This window comes from Excalfactoria chinensis, chromosome 5, assembly GCF_039878825.1.
Source record: "Excalfactoria chinensis isolate bCotChi1 chromosome 5, bCotChi1.hap2, whole genome shotgun sequence".
Lineage (NCBI taxonomy): Eukaryota > Metazoa > Chordata > Aves > Galliformes > Phasianidae > Excalfactoria > Excalfactoria chinensis.
The window spans coordinates 49,972,077-49,995,573 of NC_092829.1; the positions used below are offsets into that span (position 1 = coordinate 49,972,077).

The window sequence follows — 23,497 nt, forward strand, 5'->3', positions numbered from 1 at the left end:
TTTTAAAATCTATTTGAAATCACTTGTCTGATGAAAAACTATGGCACCAGCTCAGTTTTCTTTTTGCAAATAAGCATAATACCATCGGGCTTTTTGGATCTTGTAATAGAAAAAAAAGCACAAAATTCTGTCCAGTAGAGGATGGCAGGAGCAGAGAGGCATAAAAGATCTTAGTTATTATTGCCGAAATGAAAATGTTATTTATGGTCAAATAAAATAACATTTATGTAGGATATGCTGCTGAAGAATGATTTAAATGGGCAGCAGCCTATCAAATGTGATTAAATGGGCATAGTGAGAATAATGTTCTGCAAATGTGAGTCTGTAACAAGAAGTGTGTCAGAAGTACAGTGCTTCTCTGCAAATTCCACACTTGTATTGTCAGCAGCTGTCTGCAGCCTTGTCAGTCTCTGTGTTCTTACCAGTGCTTGTAAAGAAGAAGCTTGCCATACTTCATGTACATACAGAAATACAATTGCAAGAGGCATGGTGCAGCTCAATATTCAAACCCATACAATTCTGCATTTACTTGTCAGTACCTACCTGTGAGCCAAGCGCCTGAAGTATGCTGTTGCTGAGGGACAATTTGCTAGCTCAGTCCTTCATCATAAGGGCAGCCTTGTCCTACCAGCATTCCTCCAGCAAGGTGTCACAGGGCAGCTATAGTGTCAACACACAAGAACGTGTGGCTCATATGCTCAAAGCATGACACATACAAAATTACTTCAGCCCAAATACAACCAAATGCTACGTTTCTTTTTCTCTTGAGGCTTTGATGCTGCCTTCCCTTGAGGCTATGCTACTGTACGTTTGTTGTTCTTACTGGTGGCTGTTCCTCCAGATTTTTGAAGGATCCTGACAAAAATAATATAAAAAGTTTTACTTAGCATTAACCAATTAATTTGTGTTTATTCTATTCATGATTTTCTTTCTGCATATTGTGATGCCCTTTAACAAAAGGGCATTTTTTATCTGTCATTCCTTCATTTCTCAAACAAGACTATACATAGCAAATACAGACAGGATGAATCTTCTCAACTAGCAACAAAACAAGGCATTGAATTTTACACAGTCAGCTGTTTTCATGAGAACCAGAAACTGCTTCATGGGGAAAAAAAAAAAGTCCTTTAAAAAAAAACAACAAAACCAACAACAACAACAAAAAAACCCATACAAAATCTCATTGCATCATTCAGGTAATTAAAATGCCGTAACAGTTTCCACATTTCGCTGCCTAATTAACAGCAATGAAGGCCACACTAAATCAGGATGAATCTGTAATTTTGGTGCTAATCACACAAGTGTGAGTGTCAGCATCATAATGAGATGCACAAATCTGGAGGTAATGAGGCTGTAGCTGTCTGGGAAATTAGAGCAAGTGCTGGCACAAATTGTATAGCAAGGTTTATTCCCATTTTATTAATTATATGCTTGCACAGGGAATTGTAACCAACCCAAATTCCCTTAATTTGTGGAATTCATGTACCAGCTAAGAACTTGACATCTGAGCATGAAGTTAGGTTGTTGGGTTCCCCATCCCTCCCTCACTTCAAAAAGGCAACAAAAAACTTCAATCCCTGTAATGTTTATTTAGATGTGAAGACTGTAATGTTCCAGCACACACATTTACATTGCAAAGCTGATGGCAGTACAGTTGCGCTGTGGTCATTTAATGGTGATGGTACTGAAAAGAACTATGTAGGACATCAAGGCTTTCTAAGACTGAAAGGGATTTCAGTAATGCTGGTATATGACAAATAAAAACATTTGGGGCATGGATAATGACCGCTATAATGTGATTTCATTTCTTACCCACTGTACTAAGCATCTTGGAATGATGAACTGAAAACTGCCATCTTGAATGTTTCTTTTTGGCTAAGTGCAAGGATGCAAGCATGTGGTTTTGCATTCTAATGAAATGTTGCAGCGCCACAGTCTGAAAATACTGATTTAAACTTGTTGACTCTCATGAGGTCTGTTGGTTTTATAATCAGATCATGAACATTCATCTTTTCTTTAAATCAGGATGATTAAATGAATTGCGTTCATTCTATCCTGAGGACATGTGATAAAATTCTGGCTAATTTGGAGGTTGATACCATGGTGAAATTAGCCATTTTATATTGATGGCAAGGTATGGCAGTGTGAGAAAAATCACTGTCATCTTTTATAATTAATTAGTATTCAGCACCCAAATATCATACCTAGTTTTTACAAACTGAGGTAGCTGGAGTCGTAAAGGACCAAGTATTTGCAAAGCAGTTCCCATTTCAGCAGCAAGGCATAGTAGAAATAAACTTTGAGGTCATTTAAGCTATGCTTCCTTATCTAATAAAAACAATAAACATGACTTTCTTATTTCAAGATTTAATAGCTACAAACTAATTCCAAAAAACATGGATTCTTCCTCTTCTGTAGCCATATTGAACTGCACTACAGTGTTAGTTTTTGTATTAAGTGTGTTGTATTCTTTAAATTTGAGACAGAATTTACAAGTTCCAGTTGGTCATCATGAAGGGATGCTCTGTGTTAACTTGTAACTGATATAATTCTTGCTGAAAGATCAGATGAGCAACTATCTTTGATATGAAACAGTTGAATGTTGGTTTAGAGGAGATATGTTTTCCACTGAATCACAAGGACACATTGATGCATTTTGTTGCATTTTTTTCTACATACTAGCTCCAGTTTCCAATCCTTCTTTGGTCTTCTATTTCTCTGTCTTAAATACCCCTTTTAAATCATGCAGTTGTACAGAAAGTGGCCTCTAATAAGGGTTTACTCCTTCCTTACTCTGCAGATTTTCTGTCTGCTAACCAATTTGTGGTGTTTATCAAGATACAACTGAACAAACATACTCACGATTGCCAGCATAAACACAGTACTTGCATGTTCATCTGGTAATAACAGATGGTATTAGAAAAGATTCAGTATGCTCTTTCCTGAAACTTGTTGACTACTACTTAAGAAGAAAATTTTCTCTGCTCTTAAGAATTTTGTCTTAAAAGTCAGAGCTTGATAAAAATCATGATTCTGACACATACCATAAGGCTGGCTGTTCTGTCTCCAGATGCCGTCTGTCAGGGTCCTTGTTTATAGGTTTCCATTCCCTGGTAGGAGATGTTGGAAACTGCAAAGCATTCAGGGTTTTTGCCCCCAAAAGGGCGGGTGATAGACTGCAGTATAGCCAATGCTGTCAGCAGCTGCATCCCTTTGCTCTGAGATTATCCATACTGTGACATGTAACATTCACATCCTCTTGGCTCTCTGTCTCAGGAAAAAAAAAAAAAACCAAAACCAAAAACCTACAGTGTAAGTTTGTAAGTTGTCTCTTTTTTATATATATATATATATATATATATTACGTGTATCAGGATATGTTTTAACTTATTATTTGATTACTGGTTTAAATTCTCTCATACAGTGTCTATTCTCAGTTATTTTGCTTGAAAAGAACAGATGAGGTTGATTGGCCAGGATACCCCAAAAGCTGTTAGAGTGGTATGTGCCATTGGTAACATGCATGGTATGAATTACATCCAGCCACCATCGCAATTCATAGGAACCTCAACAGTTTCTGTTTATGTCAAGCTCAGAAATGTGAATTCTCTCAAAATCTTATGAAGTGAGAAGTATCCTCTTTCCACTTCAATACTTTATGAATAATTAGCATTTGAAAGGATCTTCATATTTCATGGAAACAACCAGAAAACAAGTGAGAGTAGAAGTGGGTCTGGAGTAGAAAAGGCAGATGAGCATTAGGAATTGAGTATTTTTTATTTTGTTGGTCTATGAATTATAGTTGTAATGCTAATTGTATGCTAATTGTTACATATTTTTTTTCCTTCTTTTTTCTTGGCCTGCTCTATAAATACACTGAAAGATGACCTTTTCAAGGGTAGGAAATATTGGATCACAGTTAAAAATCAGATACTTACATATTAGGAGAGTTGAGCTACAATAATACGTGCAAGACTCTGAAAGAGTAATGTAAATTGCATTTACCCTAGTTTTTTATGACTTGATAAGCTCATGCAAGCTTTACAAGCATTCAGGCTTTAGTAGCATAAGCTATTATTTTAATATATAATTTCCCATAAATTTAACTAAATTATCTAAATCTATAAATTTAACTGTGGTTAAATTTAATTTTCACTTCATTATTCAGAAGACTGTACACTTATTTGTAGCTTAAGACACATGTCATGTATTTGTAATGCATTAATTCAGCTCCAGCATTGATCAACACTTAAGGTATAATTAGCAAGCAGATTTAACATTCTGCTGGGATGATGCTCTCTGTTGCATAACTACTGCTGCTGTTCAACAAGCAAAGAAAGTTTTGCTGGATTTCAGAGTGGAGTATTTGTGCATTGCCTCAAGGTAGTACTAAAAGGCAAACTAAAAAGTCATATTCCAAGTACAAGATGGGTTTTAGAATTTCAGTGTCAGGAATGCCTCACAGTATTAAATAAGGGGTAAACTGTTTTAAAACACACCCTAAATAATCTGCTAGAATAGTAAAAAAAAGAAATTTTAAAAGAAAAGTTGATAAACCTTACACAGACATCTGCAGTACAGCATGGAATTCTACATTTCTTATATAGCAATTATGAGCTGTTTCAGTGGACAGAAATATAGTCTTGATGTTTTTAAACACACTCTTCATGTTACAAGCAGACAGAGCAAGTTGTTTATGTAGAAAATGAAAACTTTCTGCACATTAAACCTAATTTTATCTCTTGAAATAGAATTCAAATAAAACTACGTGCTGCTAATAATAATTGTGGAATATCATCATTCTTCTAACTCCAGCTGGCCAAATACTGCTTACTAAATGTTTTCTAGTGCAAATACTTGCTTAGCTGGGTTGAGATTGTGAAGCAGCTGCTATACAGCTTGAACAAAGACTATGAGATGCTGTAGTAATCCCTACTCAGCCCAGTGTAGCAGTGCTTATCAAACCAAGGTCACTGCTTATCAAACCAAGACAATGAAAGACTCTGAATCTTTTTAATTTTCTAAGATTTTAAAAAAGACTGTTCTGTGCAAAGCTTTAACCTAAGCTGGTGTTTTTCATAACAGGTGTTAAGAGAGAAGAAACTTCCGTGTTTTCACATAATATCAAACTGTAGTAAGAGAGTCTCCTGTAAAGATGAATGTCAGGCTTTTCAGGACTAGACATTATTGTGTAAGAACCACAAGCACTGCTGACAGAAACAGCTGTAGCAATTAGCCAATTAAACAGTTTTTACTGATGATCTGTGTTAGCTAATAAAATTTTAACAAGCTATAAAACACCCCATGGATCGATCTTGCTCCGTTAATAGGCTGGATCATAACCAGTACTTATTAATTCTAACTAACATTGTTGTTTGGAGATGGAAAGAGCAAGTGGACTGTATGCCAAATGTAAAAGTGGAGATATCGTTCCGAATAAATTCCAATAGTTTAGGGAATATTTATAATTTATTTCACTTGATAAAGCAGTCTTTCTGAAAAGCAGTGTTTGGGGATATCGTTTTTAGTTTTCCATGTCATTAAGCTGAGAATGATACTTCTATCCATGGAGTCACCGCAGGATGACAGAAAAGCTGATACAGAAAAACAGACAGGTTTGGAGGATGGTGAGGTGTTTTTTATAGATCTGTATCAAACAAAAATCATCTTGAAGCAAAACACAGTTCAAAAACATGGGGTTTAGGTAACTTCTGTTGTTACTTAGTCGATACTACATTTTAATCTGAATGCTTAACTGCTATTTTTTTCAATCAAAATGGTTATTGAAGGGAATTTTCCATACTTGAAATAAATTGTGACCTCAGAGCAGTTTCACAAATATTTGCATGAACATCTCATAAATATTTATACCTGTCTGCAAATATTTGGAGGTGGCACTAAAAGTATTAGTAGGCATAGCTGTCACAGCTACTCCCAGCATAAAGCCTCACTGTATACACAAAGGACTCCTCCGCTGGTGGATATGCACTGCCACAAGCAAAGAACCATACCTGTAACCATCACCACTGCCCCAGCAAATACTTCACTTCAGCTGCTATTTGCTGGAAAATTACCATTGGTATATTGGCTCCAATTTAATCAAAGTTATTAATAAATAATAAGCAAAAGACATTCTATGAAGAAAAGAGTTGGAGTGAATACCAACTTAGGACTTACCTGAAGGTTGAACAGAACCAATATATGGGTCTCAGCTGACTTCAGCAGGTTTTGAAATCACTATGAATACACATAATCTAAGTTAAAGTAGTAAAGCATGGAAAATTACACTTGGCAGTAACTGTGATTCCGTCTGCTGTGCAGTTAAGCGCGCAGACTTTCTCACAACCAAATCTTTTATCTGGTGCATGTGTTCTGAGAAATACTGGAGCGAATGGCTAGGGAGCATAGATGGAAAAATTCATGTGTAGTTGCCCATTCCTGTGAAACTGAATGAGGATCTCACCTGATGCTTTGAGATAAGTTGCATGTGATGTCTATTCTCCACTGGCAGCAGTTCTAATTAGCATAATTAATGCTTGTGGTGAGATTCGGTCAGGGATTTCACAGAAAAGTCGTGTTTCTGCAGTTGGTACTTTGCTCGGAAAATCTCTACAGGTGTCGAGTGGGGGAAAAAAAACATTGACAATCAGAGAAAGTGACAAAATAAGCACCTCTCTCTTTTGTCACTGTAAGGTGGAATGATACAAAGAGGATAACAGATATTCAAAAGGTTATTTAAAAGGACAGCTCACCAATATGGATGCCTTTGCTAGGAAATGCTGAGGCAATCTCCACCAGGAAACAATCTCCAAGAGATGCTGCCTTAGTGGTGGTCAGCCCTTAAATGAGGTGTAGAGGAGGTGGAATCAAGCTCCACCCCTTCTGGGAGCACAGCTAAGTTACTCTCACCTGTGCTCCCATAGCTGACCCAACACTTGCCTCAGCTGATTAATCAGAGGTTCAGGCTGTCAATTTCTCATACAGTCATTGTATGTACAGGTTGCTGGATTTGAAGGTTACTGTCCTTGTGCTCTTACCTTTGCTGGGTCTTATCTGATTACAGTGCTGCAGTTCCCTTTGCCTCCCTGATAGGTTTCTTGGAGGCTGATCCTACCTTGTTCTCCAGGAATGAGCAGTTCCTTGCAACTAGCATAGATGCTGCAAAGTCAGCAGTAGTGCATGCTGTCCCTGAGCAAGCTCTTCTCCAAGGTTCCCCTAATAGATGGTCAGCACATGCTTCCTTATTGTACCTGATCTGGAATCTAGCTGCAGTTATCATGGAGTTCTGTAAAGGGTGTATACTCTGAGGCCAGAAGAAATGTGACATTTTCATAGCTTTAAGCAAAAATCATAGCTTAGGGGTGTCCTCTCACTTGTCAGGGGTAGCTGATGAAAATGCATCTTGAACAAATGTAACTTGAAAGATATACTGGGGGGGGGAGAGGGGAGAAAGGAAGGGTGTTTCATGACCTCTAGAGCAGAAATAACACAGAAATGTTTGGAAAAGTTTGTGTTGTTACTTCTGGTTGAAACACAGAAGGGCAGAATGGCAACACAGAGGCTTGTTAATGCAAGTGAAAGCAATATGGTGTTTACAGAGCTGTGGGTGTGAAAGCAAATGAAGACAAGTCTCTTTATTACTTTCACAACATGAAGATCGTCAATGCGAAGATTCTGGAATAGATTTCTGTTTAAATCTATAAATATTGTACTTCATTATGAGGAGACAGATTTTATGCTTCATAGTTCTTAAACTGATATTAAATGGCTTAAAGATGTGCTCACAAAAGCATAAAGGAAGCATGAGGAGCACTAGAATGTCTACCTTCTGGGTTTTACTTGGATTTGTAAATCCTGATACATTACATTGAAAATCTTCTTTTTTTTTTTTTTTAAATGCTTACATAGTTTGCTACTTTATTACTGTTTTCACTAGCACAGAATGACAAGCGGCTAAAAAATGCTGGGTGTTATTTACACCTCTGTATTGAGAAGACAAATTGCACTGAAATCTGAAAGGTCAGTTCTCCAGAGAAGGCATAAATTTGAGTTTAATTTTTTCCTATTCTACGTACAACTTGAAGGTCGCTTAAGTTAGAGAACTGGTATAAAAGTTGTTGCTCTAGGTGAGGCTTAAGATGTAAAATGCTTTCAAAGTTTTGCTAGCATTTACCTTAATTACTAAGAAGAAGTGATGAAAATCATTCTCCTAAGTAGCAAAAGCTTTATGTTGACATAAGCCTAGTACAGATTGCTTTGTCTATTTGCATGCTTTACTAGTTGTAATTGAGTAGTGTCAGTGCAAACAGTGACAGTCCTATGAACGTGTTTTCCTGTTGCAGAACTGGGGTGGTGTTAGATCATGGCAAGCTACTTACTTTCATTATTTAAGTATTTGATGTACTAGCTTGCTCTTCTTCACAAAGGTATTTTTATACATCTATTTTTTAAATCATAGTTTTGTATTTAATTTTTAGATAAATTAATGTATGTTTAACATTTTACTTTATGTATCATTCAGAAATGTTGCTTGAATTAGCAGTTACAGTAAACTGAAACTTGATGGCGTTGTACAGTTACAGGACTATCCTGCGTTGCAGTCCAAAACTGCACAGTGATGAGAAATACTCATGTGGCGCTTGTATTACTTGGATCATTTTAGTTATTTTTCATTTCAAAAGTAAACAGTTCCTACCTTGCAGTCTCTCTCTCAAGTTTCCAGAGTTTTGATCAGCTGCACTTCTTTGAATCCTCGGTTTTCACGGCATCATTTTAAGTGTTGTCACTATTGCCACTTATGCAGATGATCTTGAAATTATGAAATTCCTGCAATATATCTCACTGAAATTACACTCATAGCATTTAACCGTGGTGCCATTGTACTCCTGGCTTTATGTTATTTGAAGAATCTCATTCATTCTTCAAATGAGGTTTGGAGTTCTATTGCAAAAAGTGTTTACTGCTTCTTTATCACACCAGTTCAGAAATAATTCTGTAATAATTGTTTCTTTCAGTAAAGGTGGTAAGTTAAAATCATTTTAACAAATCTGTGCATTAACCAAGATTTCACTGGCAATAAGCGTGGCCCTTTCTTTGGAGTCACAAGTCTGTTTGGAAACTCAGTAGTGCAAAAGATTGGAAAATACAGTTTGTCTCTACCAGCAGCTCACATGCTAAAATACAATGCTTTCTCTGAAAGTAATGCCTCTAGTTTTATTATTTTGGCCCACAATGTTAGAGGCAGATGTAGGTGGTACAGCAGTAGAGATTGAACCTTGCTGCCAGTATTCCATTACATTTTGTTGTGACATGACAGATGGCAGCAGAGGAGCACCCACTGATATTCATCAGCATTTGCTGAATGTTTATGGAGACCAGTGTACGTCAGCATAGTGAAGCAATGGGTGGTGCATTTCAGCAGTGGCTCTGGCAACAGTAGGTCAGCCTCCAGTGTTGCAGTTTTGTGTGTGCAGCATGCAGGCTCTTGTTCCTTGCTGGCATGAGAGCATACTTAATGATGGTGACTACACTGAAAAGTAGTCTCGTGTAAATGAGAATTTGTTCTATCAAATAGTGTTATTGTTCTCTTTGTAGCTGTCTTAGCTCCCACAGAAATAAATAGGAGGCTTTAATTTCAGAGCGACTTACAAATCTTGACCAGTCAAAAATACCTTTTATTTTATTAGTGATATTAGTTTCCAAGTATCGGGGAGAAAACAAAACAAAAAACAAAAAAAGCTCATGTTTAATTGTTTAATGACAAGTTAATGCATTAATTATGGAAACTCATTCATAAATGTCACATCCATTCTCAGTGCCATTTTAAAGTGTTTCTACACGTATTTTGATGGTCTGTATTTCTAAGAAGTGAATGTTGTACTCAATTTCAAAACTCCTGATCCTTCAAGCGTGCTGTTCAATCAAGTTGGCAAATTATAGCGTTAAAATGCCAGATCCACAGTATTTAAAATTAAGAACTTGCTTCTGTTTCTAATGCTTTCCTACTTACAGTAAAGTTAACATGCTTATTTTAGAATTACTTCAGAGTTTTTAGTGTGTCCCTTGGGAAGGTTTGTGCGCCAAATCAGCATCTCCTCTTTTCTATTTCCTCCCCACAATTCCCCTAAATTTTCTGATGACTGACTGCTTGTATTAGTGCATTTTCCCATATAAATTGAGATTAAACCATGACTAATGGAACGGTGTTCCAGAGTTTTTCATTTCCCAGACATCTCTCATCTACTGCAGTGGCACCTACGTGCCCTGTGGGAAAACAAAATTGAAATCAGTGCTCCAACAGAGATAAGTTTTTATGTTCACCTGATTGCACTATGTACGGGCAAAGCAAGACAAACGATTTCTAGTTTGTTCTTTATTTCTGCGTTCAAAGGGGTAGGTAGCAGTCAATGACATTAGCTAGAGATTGGTCAGATTCTGTATAAACGTGACTCTTAGCTGCGTAAGTTGTTAAAATGTATTCCATATATCATAGACTTTCAGGCGTCACAACTGGGAAATGCATTCAGAGTACTTTATGAAGTGAGTGTAACAGTTTATCACTTCAGCTCATGTTTCTCTGTTCCTTTGCTATTAATTTCTAACATCCTGTTTGACTTCTAGAGAACTTCTGAGTGTAGCTGATGCTGGCAGAGAACTGTTTATAGAAACACCAAGGTCATCTTTCTGATTGATGACTGCTTATTCAGAACCAACACTTCACTTTTCTTATTATTTTTGTGTGTTTATTGGCATCAGATTTCATTTGTCTATTTATTGCCTCATAATTAATTGTTGTAAAGTTGTACAACTCGCATCAATATTTTTTGTATAATCAGCAAATTTTAGCACCCTTTCCAATTGCTCCTTTTTGGATTATTTGTATCTATAGATTGAATACCATAGGTCACAACACAGATCTTTCTGAAGAGCTTTGACACACCTCTTTATGACACAAAACCATCCAATTACTATTGCCAAATAAAAAGTCCTTACACTCACTAACACAACGAAGCAGCCTTGGTGCAGAGCTTTGGATTCCTACAGGTATCTTTTTATCTGTCTTGAGAGGTTTGGGACTTGGCAAAAACCATGCTTATGTGATGTCAGAAATATGGGATTAGCACAAAAGTCCACAAAAGAGCTGTAAAAGAGCTCTTTCTATAATATACCAGTGCTTCTAGTATTACTTGCAGTCTGCCTCTTCAGTGCTCTCAGGCAGTGATGTATTCCTATGCCTTCAGTCTCACTACAGCAGTTGCTGCTTTCTAATTCTGTCATTTCACTTGCTTACAAATAAACCTGCAAACCACACTCTACTCCCCTTTTTCTTGTTGACAGTCTGAATACCAGAAAACTGTAGGCTGGCAGCCCTGCACACTGCTGTTTGTTGCTAGCGATACCATATCTCCAGCTTGAGTGCTGAAGCAGGGAATGCTCAGATCTCTCTAAGTGCTTATGCCACTCCTTCCAGCATTGGGAACAGACTAAGATGCTTATTGAGATGCTGCTCATCTCTGTCATAGCTGTGCCATGCTCTTTCTGTTGACCTCACTGTGTAACTCTGGAAGTACTTGGACTGCATACAGGTAGATCCTATGTCCCAGCGTCAGCAAAAGGAGGTGACAGAGCAGTTCTAGCATTCACGCACCTTCACTCAACCTCAGGCATAGCATTGCAAAAGGACCTTGTGACACTGTAATGCAATGGAAAGCACAACAATTACAGCAGAGAAGCAAAGTCCCAGGTTGCATCAAGTAAGAATATGCTCAAATGTAGCAGCTATGGACACAGAAACAATAGAAAGACTCTGCTTACCCACAGAAGACTTGTAAGGATCTCCAGAAAGATACCTTCACCTACCCTACCAACCCTTAAATGAGTTCTGGGGTGGATCCTGGCTCCATCCGTTCCAGTCACTCAGGTATATTGCATGCAGCTGAGCTCCCTGAGGTTGGCCCTGCCTTCCCACCAGGTGCTCAATCACTGGTTCAGGCTATGACTTAACATTTCTGCTACAGCCCTGTATACTGTCATGCAACCTTAGAATTGCTACATTTTTTTTTCATCAGTGAATAATGCATAAACCCAGCACTTACTGCCACCAGCAGTCCATGTTGTTTTACAATAAAATATGCATTTATTTTATATTAGAAGAAACATAAAGTATATTCACTTTGTGGGTAGTACAAAATTTATGATTACCTTGATTGGTCATTTCAATACTTTTAAAGTTTGTAGGTATATTTAAGTGCCAACCTCTGAAACAAAATCTGATAGGTTTGCAATGCTTAAGGCCTTCTGTTCACCATGGTATTTAAATATCTGCTCTGGAGTCTGCAGTCCAGATGACCCAAGGCGTTTGGACACTTGTTTCTTTCAGAAGTCTTCTAAAATTAAAAGCCTTGATAGGAATGAAACCTGTGAAAGCTTTAGAGACTTTAGGCCTTATCACCTGCAAGGCAGTGCTTGGAGTGATAGGGGACCAGACCCAGCATCTACATGTTGTTCTGCTGTGCCATGTGACAATTAGAGATGGAAGCTTTCAATTAGTCTTTGTGTATGTACTCCTGTAACTAGTATTTTATTTTTGTATTTTGACAATGAGAATTTAAAAAAAAATCTGTATTTATCTTGGCGAATGCAGAATGAGTGTTAAACACAATGTAGCTGCTGGGAAGCAGTGTGCCCTCCCAAGTAGCCTCTTATTTCCCTTGAAATCATATTTAAATTCAACCATTGTTTGGTCTGACATATCAGTTTTAACAGACCACATATTTATTTTTGCAAGGTCCTCTTCTGCATTTGACCTAGCTCAGCTTGGGAGTGTTCCACAAATTACTTAATTCTCTTCGCTCAAATGCATCACCAGAATAGCCAGTGCCAGAATGTCACTCATCAGCATTTTCTTTGATGTATTTAATGTTCTGTTAGAGAATTAAAGCCCGGTTTGACATTCAGTGCATAATGAATGTCTCTGGGGCCACTTGGTTCTATAACAGGAGTCTTGCTGTCCATTTCTGTTTTGCATCGTTGGATAGGCCTGCTGAAGATCAGATTTCCTTCTGTGTGCTGTGGAAGTGTGCTAAACCAAGCCCCTTACCATACAGATTCAGCTGGGAAAGGCTGGATCAACAATTGCTGGCTTCCTCTTGAATGCTAACATCACAGTTAACTCTTAATTATTTGTTGTTAATCAAAATAAACTAAAAACCTTACAATCATCAAGTACTGTCAAGCATTACCCTTAGGTCCCACACACTTTTTGCCATTTTTTGTGGAGTGTCCCTGTGAATTAATGTAGAACACACTGGAGTGTAAAAGCCAAGTTCTTTAGATGTACGACTGTATCACTGTCATTTTGTGTATCATGCTTCCAGAAGTGAACTTTTTTTCTCATTTCCTTATAATGCAGATAAATCCGACTTTTTGGCTGTGTTTTGGAGCTATCCAGTTTCTTACACTATTTACCAATAGCGTAACCAACTCTTATTTTAGAGACTCATCTCCTGGGATAAAACTTGTTCATTGGCTAATAATTTCATGTAATTGTGTTACCTCAGTTTGATTTGACTATTGACATACAGTAGGACTGTTCACAGTGGACTTTGAAAAATGCACTAAGGGGTGAAGATACACTACATACAGACTATAAAAACCAAACCAAACAATCAAAACCAAACAGTCATTGGCTTAGTGGGAAGCAGAAATTATAATGAATTTTACCTTGCTTCTGGAGTGAGCTTTTTACAGTCTTCTATATCATAACCTATTTCTCTACTTTAATTCACATAGGAGAGCAGTCTCAGAACACACAAAGTTATTTTGGACACAACTGAAGCTGTATTTTATTTTATAGTGTTTTTTTCACTAGTGAAAAATTCTTCTATTTTTTTATGGGAAGGTAAATTCCTAAGGACTGAGTAACTTTCTAAGCAAGTTAGCTTGCATGATAAATCTAAACAGCAAGGTTCATTAGTCTTTGTAATGGTGTAGAGTATAGAAATTATGGAAGTTAGTACGGTTTGCATACAGTGATTGCACAGTTTCATTAAATGCACTTCCAAAGCAGTGAAGGTTAAGCAGTCAATTAGTCAAGTTCCAGAGATGCTGGAGGTAAATTGTTTAGTTTTTGCTTGTGTTTATGAATATTATCATCTCAGCCATTTTCAGAAACAGATGTAAAGCTCCAGTTTCATTTTTCAGTGCTGGCTAATGCAGAAGAGTTACGTACATTGTTCTGAATGTTATGCCTCCTATTTATTTCCATGGAAACTACAACAGATACAAAGGACATAATACACTGTTCAATAAAGCACATTCTCAGTTACAAAGCACTATTTTTCAACATGGTCACCACAATTAGCTACACATTTTTGCCTATTTGCCATGTTTGTGGAAATTTACACCAATGGAGGTGATACCTTTGTTTTATCCTCCTTACATATTTCCATACATAAGCATTTGTGGGGATAAGTTGGAGCCCAGTCAGTCATAGCATCCTACAGTCTACCAGTTCTCATCTGGAACAGCTGGCTTTACATATTTTATTAATGAATGCATCATTTTCTTAGTATCTGTGAAAATCAAACTAAAAACCATAGTATTTTACTGTCTTTTGAAAATACTTTTAAAAAGGCAAGACACATAGTAGCTTCTCATTTCCCTTTTTAACATGGCATCCTTTTGGACTTAGTGAGGATCATTTTAGAATTATGCACAGAAAACACTTGAAAAGTTATTAGAATTTCCTGGTACCTGCCTTATTTATTTCTAGACTTCTACAAAAGTTGCTACAGTATTTCTGAAGAAATATTTATGCACTGTGGCATGTCTAACTGCTGCTAGGGAGAAGCCACTGTTTTATTGTACAAAATCCCCGCTATTACTGGCTGGCTTGGTGTTGCTTTTGTCTAGTTTAATTTATAACCTCATCCCAGACATCACTCTTTCAGAGGAAGAGCTTGTTTCCAAATAGATTCTTCATTTTAATCACTAGTCTTCCCACCTCAGTCTTAATTGCTAGATGTTTATGCATCATTCTGAAGTGTGAAATGCTTTGACAATCTGATGGCTTTATGAATTCTTTGAGAGCACTTGTGTTCAGTATGTTCTTATTTTGTAGGTACAAAATAGCAAGTTGCAACCAAGTTTATAGATATGGAAGTGCAAATGCAGTTCAAAACTGTTATGACATGGGAGGAGCAATTACAGTTCTGAATCTGTAATACCTGCCAGTCAAATTCATTAAATTATGTTGGTATAGCAACTGGTTAGCCTCTCCCATGTTCAAAATATCTTGTGTCAGATAATTAGTACTGCTTAATTGTATTTTGTCGCAAAAGAGGCAAGTAATTAAAGAGGTTCTTGCAGTGGCTACAGGGCCAGAAAGGTTCAGAAACCACTTGTAATTAGAATGTATGTTGTGCATGTGAATTAATAGATGTAATAACGTAACTACCTCTTCATTTCCTAGAATCAGTTTCCAGCACATTAGAGCTGCTGTTGCTTATCTTCTCCTCACACCTCTCTTCTTTCTTTCTTTCTTTCTTTCTTTGTCTCTTCTTGTGAACTTATGAAAGCTGTAAAACGTATGATGCCCTTAGAGTTCTTCCTTCTTCCTAGCTTTGTTCTCTGTATGGAAATGCTTTGAGCATTTGATCAAAAACAACAATCATCATTGTCCACAGGTGGAGAACTTTGGAGGGAAAAAGAGAATCATAGAATGGCTTGGGCTGAAAAGGACCACAACGATCATTTAGTTTCTACCCCCCTGCTATGTGCAGGGTTGCCAACCACCAGACCAGGCTGCCCAGAGCCACATCCAGCCTGGCCTTGAATGTCTCCAGGGATGGGGCATCCACAACCACCTTGGGCAACCTGTTCCAATGCGTCACCACCCTCTGTGTGAAAAACTCCTTCCTAATATCTAACCTAAACCTCCCCCATCCCCTGTCTTAGTTTAAGGCAATTCTCCCTTGTATTACTCACAAAGTAACATTTGGGATTTCAAGTCAGCAAGTGACAGAGTCAATCAGAAAACTGATCAAAAAAATCAATCACCAATGGAGACCAATTAGACCTTCCTGAAAATAATAAGAAACTGTTTTTTTACGCTCTGAGGAGGTATCTTTTGTATCACTCCAGGAATCCTCAATTTGATTCACCAAGCATTGTTGATGTTGAATACAGAATCTGTCATCTGGCAGTAATAATTCTAGATTTAAGGAGAAAACTGTGCCATCCTGAGTGAAGATACTGAAATAAAAGTTCTGAAGGGGTCCAATAGCTGCTTCATAGACTATAATGTGTATAAAGCAGTTCTCTGGTTTACTGCAGTAACTGAAACATATTACAGCCTCTCATCTTACATAAAAGCAAGCACAAATTAAATAATTACCAGCAAAAGCCTTGGCAATCCCAAACATAGGTCAGTAAGTCCTCCAGTGGCTACAGCTGGGATATTTCAGTCTAAACAAAGCACTGTTCTCCATCTTGTTCATGTCTGTGTAACATAGGGCTCTGCAGTTCTACAGCTGACAGTACCATCTGTTTCTCTTCATCTTATAGCATCCTTCTTTTTTTATTTCTTTACTTAACAAGGTCATTCATACCTCATCTCTGTGCATACGAATGTAGCAGGAGCTTGTGATAATTATGTATGTGGGACAAATGGAGCTATTCCCAGGTGATGTCTCAGCCATACCATTTTGAAATGGCTCTCTGCATTGAAAAGGAAAGCTCTACTTCTCCCCTCATGCCTGACATAAGATACAAAAGTTGACTTATTTGTGGCAGTGAACCTATTTAGTATCTTATCAGACTAAATTCAGTGGAATTCTTTTTTTTTTTAATTGAAATAATCAAATGCTCTTCTTATGCCTTTGGAAAAAAAATGATGCTCACCAATGAAAGCTGAAGCAAAAAAGGAAAAGCGATGACCTTTTTATATCCGATGATCTTTTTCTAAATTGTGGCTTTTAGAAAGCAAACAAAAAGCCTTATTCCTTATTTCCACATTATATCAGACCTTCTTCCACTCTGCTTTTATTAATCAATGCCTTGCAGTTGTCTTTGTTCTTTAATTTTCCTTTGTTTTTTTCTTTCTAGTTTGACCTTTTGCGTTATGCATATCATGTAAACATAGCATGGCCTTGTTAATGCTTAACTTTTTTAGGTTTATGGTTAAGAGATGCTTTAATGACTTCCTTCTTCCATTAACTGGACAGCTGTATTGGTGATTACTTAACTTGTTGGATTATTTGTATAGGGAATGCAAAGTCATAATACTTTGAAGACCTTATTGCAGTGTAATGTATATGGAGACACTTTAGTTACAAAAATGCCCTATTGTTTTACTGTTGGCAGCATACTTAGATAAATTGTGAACAATTACTGTCTAGATCTGCTCAAATATTTGCAGTGTGAACTTCTATCATTCAAATACGGCAAAAAGATATACTTTTCTAACTTCCCCAGGTACTAATAAAATTTTAGGATGTACACAGATCCCACACATGCCACGAATATATTTCTGCTTTATACCATTCCTCTAAACCAGCAATTTACTCAGAAAACAAAAGTTCTTAGTTGTATAGAGTGGGGCTGTTCAGCCTGGAAAAGGTTCTCAGGTGACCTGATATCTAATCAGTGTCTAATGAGGAGCTAATTTTAGTGAGAAATATTGGTGATAGGTGGGCAGTTGAACAGGGTGACCTTAGAGGTCTTTTCTAACCTTGGTGATTCGAAGATTCTACAAGAGAGAAGGGAACAGACTCTTCAGCATTGCGTGTGGCAACAGGACAAAGGGAAATGGTTTCAAACTTTAAGTCCCCTCTTTAGGTTGGATATAAGGAAAAGGTTTTCTGTTAACTCAGAGGAAAATAGTATGGCCATCATTTTACCCCTTGATTTCTGCTCCAAGCATTGCCATTTGATTTAAGCAACAATTCTTTTTGAAATCATTTTGAATATATACATATTGTTTTTTGCTTTAAAAAATTACTCTTAACAAATCTAATCAGCAAGCACAGATAGATTTGTCCAGCAGAACTTAAGTCAACAATAAAATAAACACAATATTTGACTGAGATACAGCAAAGATATGGAAGATGTTCTGCCGCTTTTTCATGGTGCAAAGTGTTGGGTTTTCTTTCAGCAGTAGCACAGTATTAGTAATAGTTTAACTATTAAGAAATTTAAAATACATGTGCTTAAGCATTTCCTTGACTGCTATGATGAAGATAGTTTCTTTTAAAGAAGGCATAAATCTCCACTCTGATTGGATAAAATATAGTTTATTACTTTATAGCCCATCTTCAATTCAAGGTATCTGCCAAGAATGGAAGAACTGTATGCCATCCAGATTGTGCTAAGGCCTGTTTAAAATGAACTGACCTGAGGAGATTTGCATTACTCTGGAAAGATTAGCCATTATTTGCATGGGCTTGTAATTGTGTTATCTTTTCAATAGAGACCAGAAGTTTTGCAGTAGTTCTACATAGGTCACTCCAGAAGTAATGCCTCTTGTTTATTCCTACGTAAACTAAAACAGATGCAAAGGACACAGCAACATGATTTGATAGAGCAATTCTCAGCTACAAAACACTATTTTTTCAACATAGTCACCACTATTAACTATGCATTTTTGCTAGCAATGATAAAGTGGGTAGTCTAGAAATCCTTCAAAATTTGTGGTTCCTTTAAATAAATTTTTAAAAGCCAACATAAAAACAACCTGGCATACTACAGAACTTGCATAGTTGTAGGTTTTCTTATTTACAGCTGAAGCTGAACAGTAGATGTATTGGTATATCTGAATTTTGTTCAGCCGCCCGTCCAGAGATATACAGCCTCACTTTTTCATTATGTATTACCTGGAAGAATGGAGCATTCTTCTGTATTTAGAGTACTGTGTTTGGAAGTGCTTATACTTAAGCATTTCAAATACTGTACCCTTAAACTGGCAGTTTTATGTTCAAAGATTTATTTTTAGGATTAGCCTGCTGATCCTTGAAAAAATCCTATAGGGATAAACAAGCATTAATTTTTGCTATACTGAGAAGTAGTTTTTAACCAGAAAGACCACGCATTGCTTAAGCCTCTGCAGTAAGCCAGACTATTGGATGAACTGGAGTTTACACTTTTATATTATCCCACCTAGTGAGGACTAATATTCTACTACTACACAATGATACATCAGCTTAGAAGAATTTGTTAGAACCTATGTTTCTTCTATGAAGAATAGACATTAAGCGGCTGTAATGTTGGTGTGGAGGTTTAGCTCTTAAGAAGAAAAAATAAATAAACAGAATGGCTTCTCAGCATCTTCAACTCTCATTTAGCCTGGAAGCACTTTTAAGGATTTCAGGAGTCTGTAAGAACATTTCTTTCACTCAGCATTTTCTCTTTCACGTATTAGATATTTGTTATCTAACTTGAACATTATGTATATTTTTTATGGCAGATTTTATATATTATCCAATTTAATTTGTCTTCTATTTACTTTTCCTTGTCTTTAGATTCATAGAATCACCAAAGCAGGAAAAGACCAACCAGCTCAACCAGCCATCTATCACCAGTATTTTCCACTAAATCATGTAATTGGAAATACATACAATTTCTAGTGAAAACACATATCCCCAAATCCTTAGTTCACAATGTTCAGAACAACTTGCATGCACATGCATGCATAAGGATATTAAATATCTCACAAAACTGCACTTGGCTTTTGATCGGCCCTAATAAGAATAATCGTATTGTGCAAATAATATAAACCTTTTGAGCTGCCACTTTGCTATGTAGTGTAAACAAGTTACATTGCAGGAATTAGATGATACAGAACTTGGGGACTGAAAGAACACGCTCTAATCGTGTTTTGTGTAAAGAATAGTTTTATTAGTGGTTATATGGGCAAGAACATCTCCGCAATGTGATGTTTCTGAACAGTTGAGGAAAAAGCGTTTTCCTTCTTTATTTTCAGAGGTAATTGTCACTTGTTTGTCTTATTTTAGTTCTAATATTATCTGTGGTTTCTTGGTATGCATTACTGGCTGCAGGTGATAAGAGTTCGGAGGAAAACCAGTTTGCTGTCACAACGTGATCCATCTTACATCCACAAAATACTCTTAACATCTGCTTTAAACCAGGCTTCTAAAGTCACCCCCAGTGTACAGCAGAGGAAATTATAATAGCTAATTAAATCATCTTTAATTATGAGAGAGGGGAGGAACTTTAAGTTATTAAATGATATAAGTTAGACTATTTACACATCTGCTTTTTTCCCCTCTTTCCCCCTTAATTTCAGCTTAAAACTGCCAGGAGGAGAAAAGATCCTGGCTCAGAAGTGAGAGGGGTTTTCCTGGTGTAGTCTATAACAGAAATAAGTCAGAAATGGAACTTTGTTAACCTTGAGATGACCTGTTACCTATATTTGGGGTACCTTTGGGGTAGATTTGTTACCTTGCCCAGATGTAGGCCTAATTGATAATAATTTAGGGAAAAATAACAAAGACAATATTGCAGGTTTATTGTATATTCACATTTATAAAAATGTGTGTGTAAGATGATGGAAAGCGCAGCAGTGACAGCAGAGTAGCCAAGTCCTACATTGCAGCAAGTGAGAACTTGCACAATGAACAGCTAAAAATACAGAAATAAAGAAAAGTAGTTGTTTACCTTCAGAAAACCACAGGTACACAGGGAACTCTAGCAAGATCCCTTGATCTCTACTGCCAAACCTTAAATTAGGTCTGGGAAGGGGTGGATCCTGGCTTCACCCCTCCTGGTCAATCAGCTTCATGCAGCTGAGCTCTTCTGGGTTGCCCCTGCCTTCCCACCAGGTGCTGCATTATTGCTTCAGGCTGTGACTTAGCATTTCTGCTATAGTGTGAAAATGCAGTCAAACTAAATGAAGCTATGTATATATTGAGGACTTCGAGTTGTGTACTGAGTTGATAAAAGCAAATAAATCCTCTAGCTGGAAGTCAAACAAAACTTCTTAAAACAGGATGAAATAGGGCTGTTCTGTAACTACGTGCCTAATTACATTCAGTTCTCATCTGCGTTTTTACTTCTGTGAGGTTGCCTGAATCCTGTTCTTTGTCCTAGTGTAGTTAGCGACTCTACTGTTAACTGCTTCCTAAACAGAAAGTTACCCTTTGGCTAGAGGCAAAAGAGATATCCAGACAACAAAACTGAGTTTTAAAGGAAAGGATCTCATTCTTTCAAGACAGCAAGGGCTGCCATAACCAAACAGTGCTATAATCAGTAGTCTGTCATGTGTTAGGTTGGATAAATCAGAAAGAAGAATCTGTGGCTAACTGAAAAATTGCGAAGGGAAATGTGTGATACTTTAGCTTTAGACACTTTAGACTTTAGATGTGGCCAAAACAACAAAGATTTCTGATAGAAAATATATGCAAACTCGATGCATGTGGAAAAAAATGACTCGGAAATATTTAATGGTTCAGAAATAAATCTCTTGTTTTCTTTGAGATTTTCAAGTGTTCTTCCTGTATTTGTCAGTTTGAGTCAAAACCTCAAACACATAAACATGCACATCTCTTTCTGCTTCACCTGTGGTTATTAATACTATTCTTTCATCCAGATATAGGTGTAGCTTTGTTTTCCTTTTTATAAATGAGAACCATTTTGGTTACAGTTAGAAGAGATAGCATCCATTAGAGTACTTTCAGCTGTACTTTCAGTTCCCCTGGGTAATTTACCTGCTTCAGTACTGAATAAGCTCTCAGACAGGCCTTGTTCTTCATCAAACCACTGTATAGTTAAATGAGAATAAGGGGCACTATTAACATACCCACATATGTGGAAATGCTGTGTTTGAGCTTCCTTCTATACATATAGTAAGACACTACAGCTATCATTAAAACTCTGATTTAATGGTAATTGTTCCCCTGAGATGAGAAGAAGAAGATGATCAACCTTCTTCTATGTCTCCAGAGCTCTAAAAAATAGCAACACTTGGCTGCCTTTCTGCACTTTTTGAAATCAGCAAAGAAGGGATTAATGAAGAAAACTGGTGCTTGTTTATAGATTGTTACATAGATGTAGCTTTCCTCCTTTCTGGACGGCCACTTGGATTTACTCAAGACTTCACAAATACTGCATTTGGTTTTGGTTTACATGAAAAGGTCTAAAAATATTAACAGAAATATTTTTAAGTACCGTACCCTGCAGACAGAATAAATTAAGGCTTCTAGATGTGCTCTCCACCCCACTCAAATGCGTGAATCCTCAAAGCAAAATCTGATTTTATGTTTGCTAGCATGCTATTTTGATTCTCCAAGTATGTACAAGTATGTACATTCTCTAAGATGTACAAGTACTACATCTCCGAGATGTACCAGCTATCTTTTTCTTGGATATCTTATTTGCTATCAAAAGAGCTTCTGGAATTTCTATTAAGTGAAGTTCAGATTGTTTAGTGCCTAAGAAATGTATATAGTTGAAATCGGTAGTTTATGCTTGCACATTGTAAGTATTTTGTTACTGAGTGTTGAATGCTGAGAGGAAATGGCTAAAAGGATGCTTAGGATCCCTATGGGTCCTGTCTGGTGGAATCTTGCCTTCTTGTTCAGTCTGTCACTGACACTTACCACTCAGCAGTGTTTGTGTTTGGATCCTCACACTGTTTATTATTATGTATTTATATGTACATATACTGCTATGCAATTTCTGACTTCGCAGCTAGTCTTTTCATGAATTTATGCATGCTCACAAAGCTATTATAAAGGCTTATATCCAAAGATTAATAAACTTCAAGACTTCTCTACCATTTGCAAGCTGCAATCTTAGGTGTCAATGGAATGAGAATGCAAAATATCTATATAGTCCTTTTTTCACATTCTCTTCCCTTTTATGTTTTCATTTATTACCACTGAAGGTATTCTCTGGCTTCTCATATATTCAGCATTTCTGCAGATATTCTTTAGAATGGTTCTTTAAAAAAGAAAGCAGGAAGGCCAAAAAGGAAGCTTGAGTCTCAGACGGAAGCTACAGTATTTTCTGCTGCAGCTCTAAAATGGAATATTTGAATACAAAATTATTTTTGACATATTCAGAACTATGACAGCCCATCATCGGTTTTGAATAATTTCTCTTGGCCTATTCCCTATCTCTCTAGTTCTCTCACTACCCGCAAAAAAGCACCTTTTTAAAGAGTTGTTTCTCTCGCTACCAGTGCTGGCTTTACTCAGATGTGAAGTCTTAAAATGTCTCCAGATAATGTTCTTCCTTGACATTTTCTCACACCAAAAGGAAAGCTATAAATAAAGACTGAGCAGCTACAATGTGAAAGTGCTATGGTAGTTGAAAATCCAACACTAACAAAAAGCCTTCATTGAGTCGTGGAATCATTTAAGGTAGGAAAGGACCTTTAAGTCCTTTAAGTGCACACTCCCTCTGTCTTTGCAAATGGTCACAACATTGTGGGAAACAATGTAGTGCAAGACAGTGAAGCCAAGCTTTCTGTCTTTACCAT

The 23,497-nt window shown here is 37.0% G+C and overlaps 1 protein-coding gene and 1 long non-coding RNA gene across 8 annotated transcripts in view; one reads left to right on the forward strand and one right to left on the reverse strand.

The window, feature by feature from the left end:
* CHID1 (chitinase domain containing 1) overlaps positions 1 to 23,497 on the forward strand; it is a 104,118-nt gene that overhangs the window by 61,449 nt on the left and 19,172 nt on the right. The gene's annotated exons all lie outside the window — the stretch shown is intronic.
* LOC140253536 (uncharacterized) lies at positions 752 to 6,799 on the reverse strand. Of its 2 annotated transcripts, XR_011903878.1 has the most exons (4): positions 6,753 to 6,799; positions 6,464 to 6,609; positions 3,045 to 3,267; positions 752 to 855 (listed from the first exon to the last, which is right to left on the reverse strand). It is a non-coding gene; the product is annotated as an uncharacterized lncRNA (long non-coding RNA). The 2 variants fall into 2 exon arrangements; XR_011903877.1 differs by lacking the exon at positions 6,753 to 6,799 and having other exon boundaries at positions 6,464 to 6,653.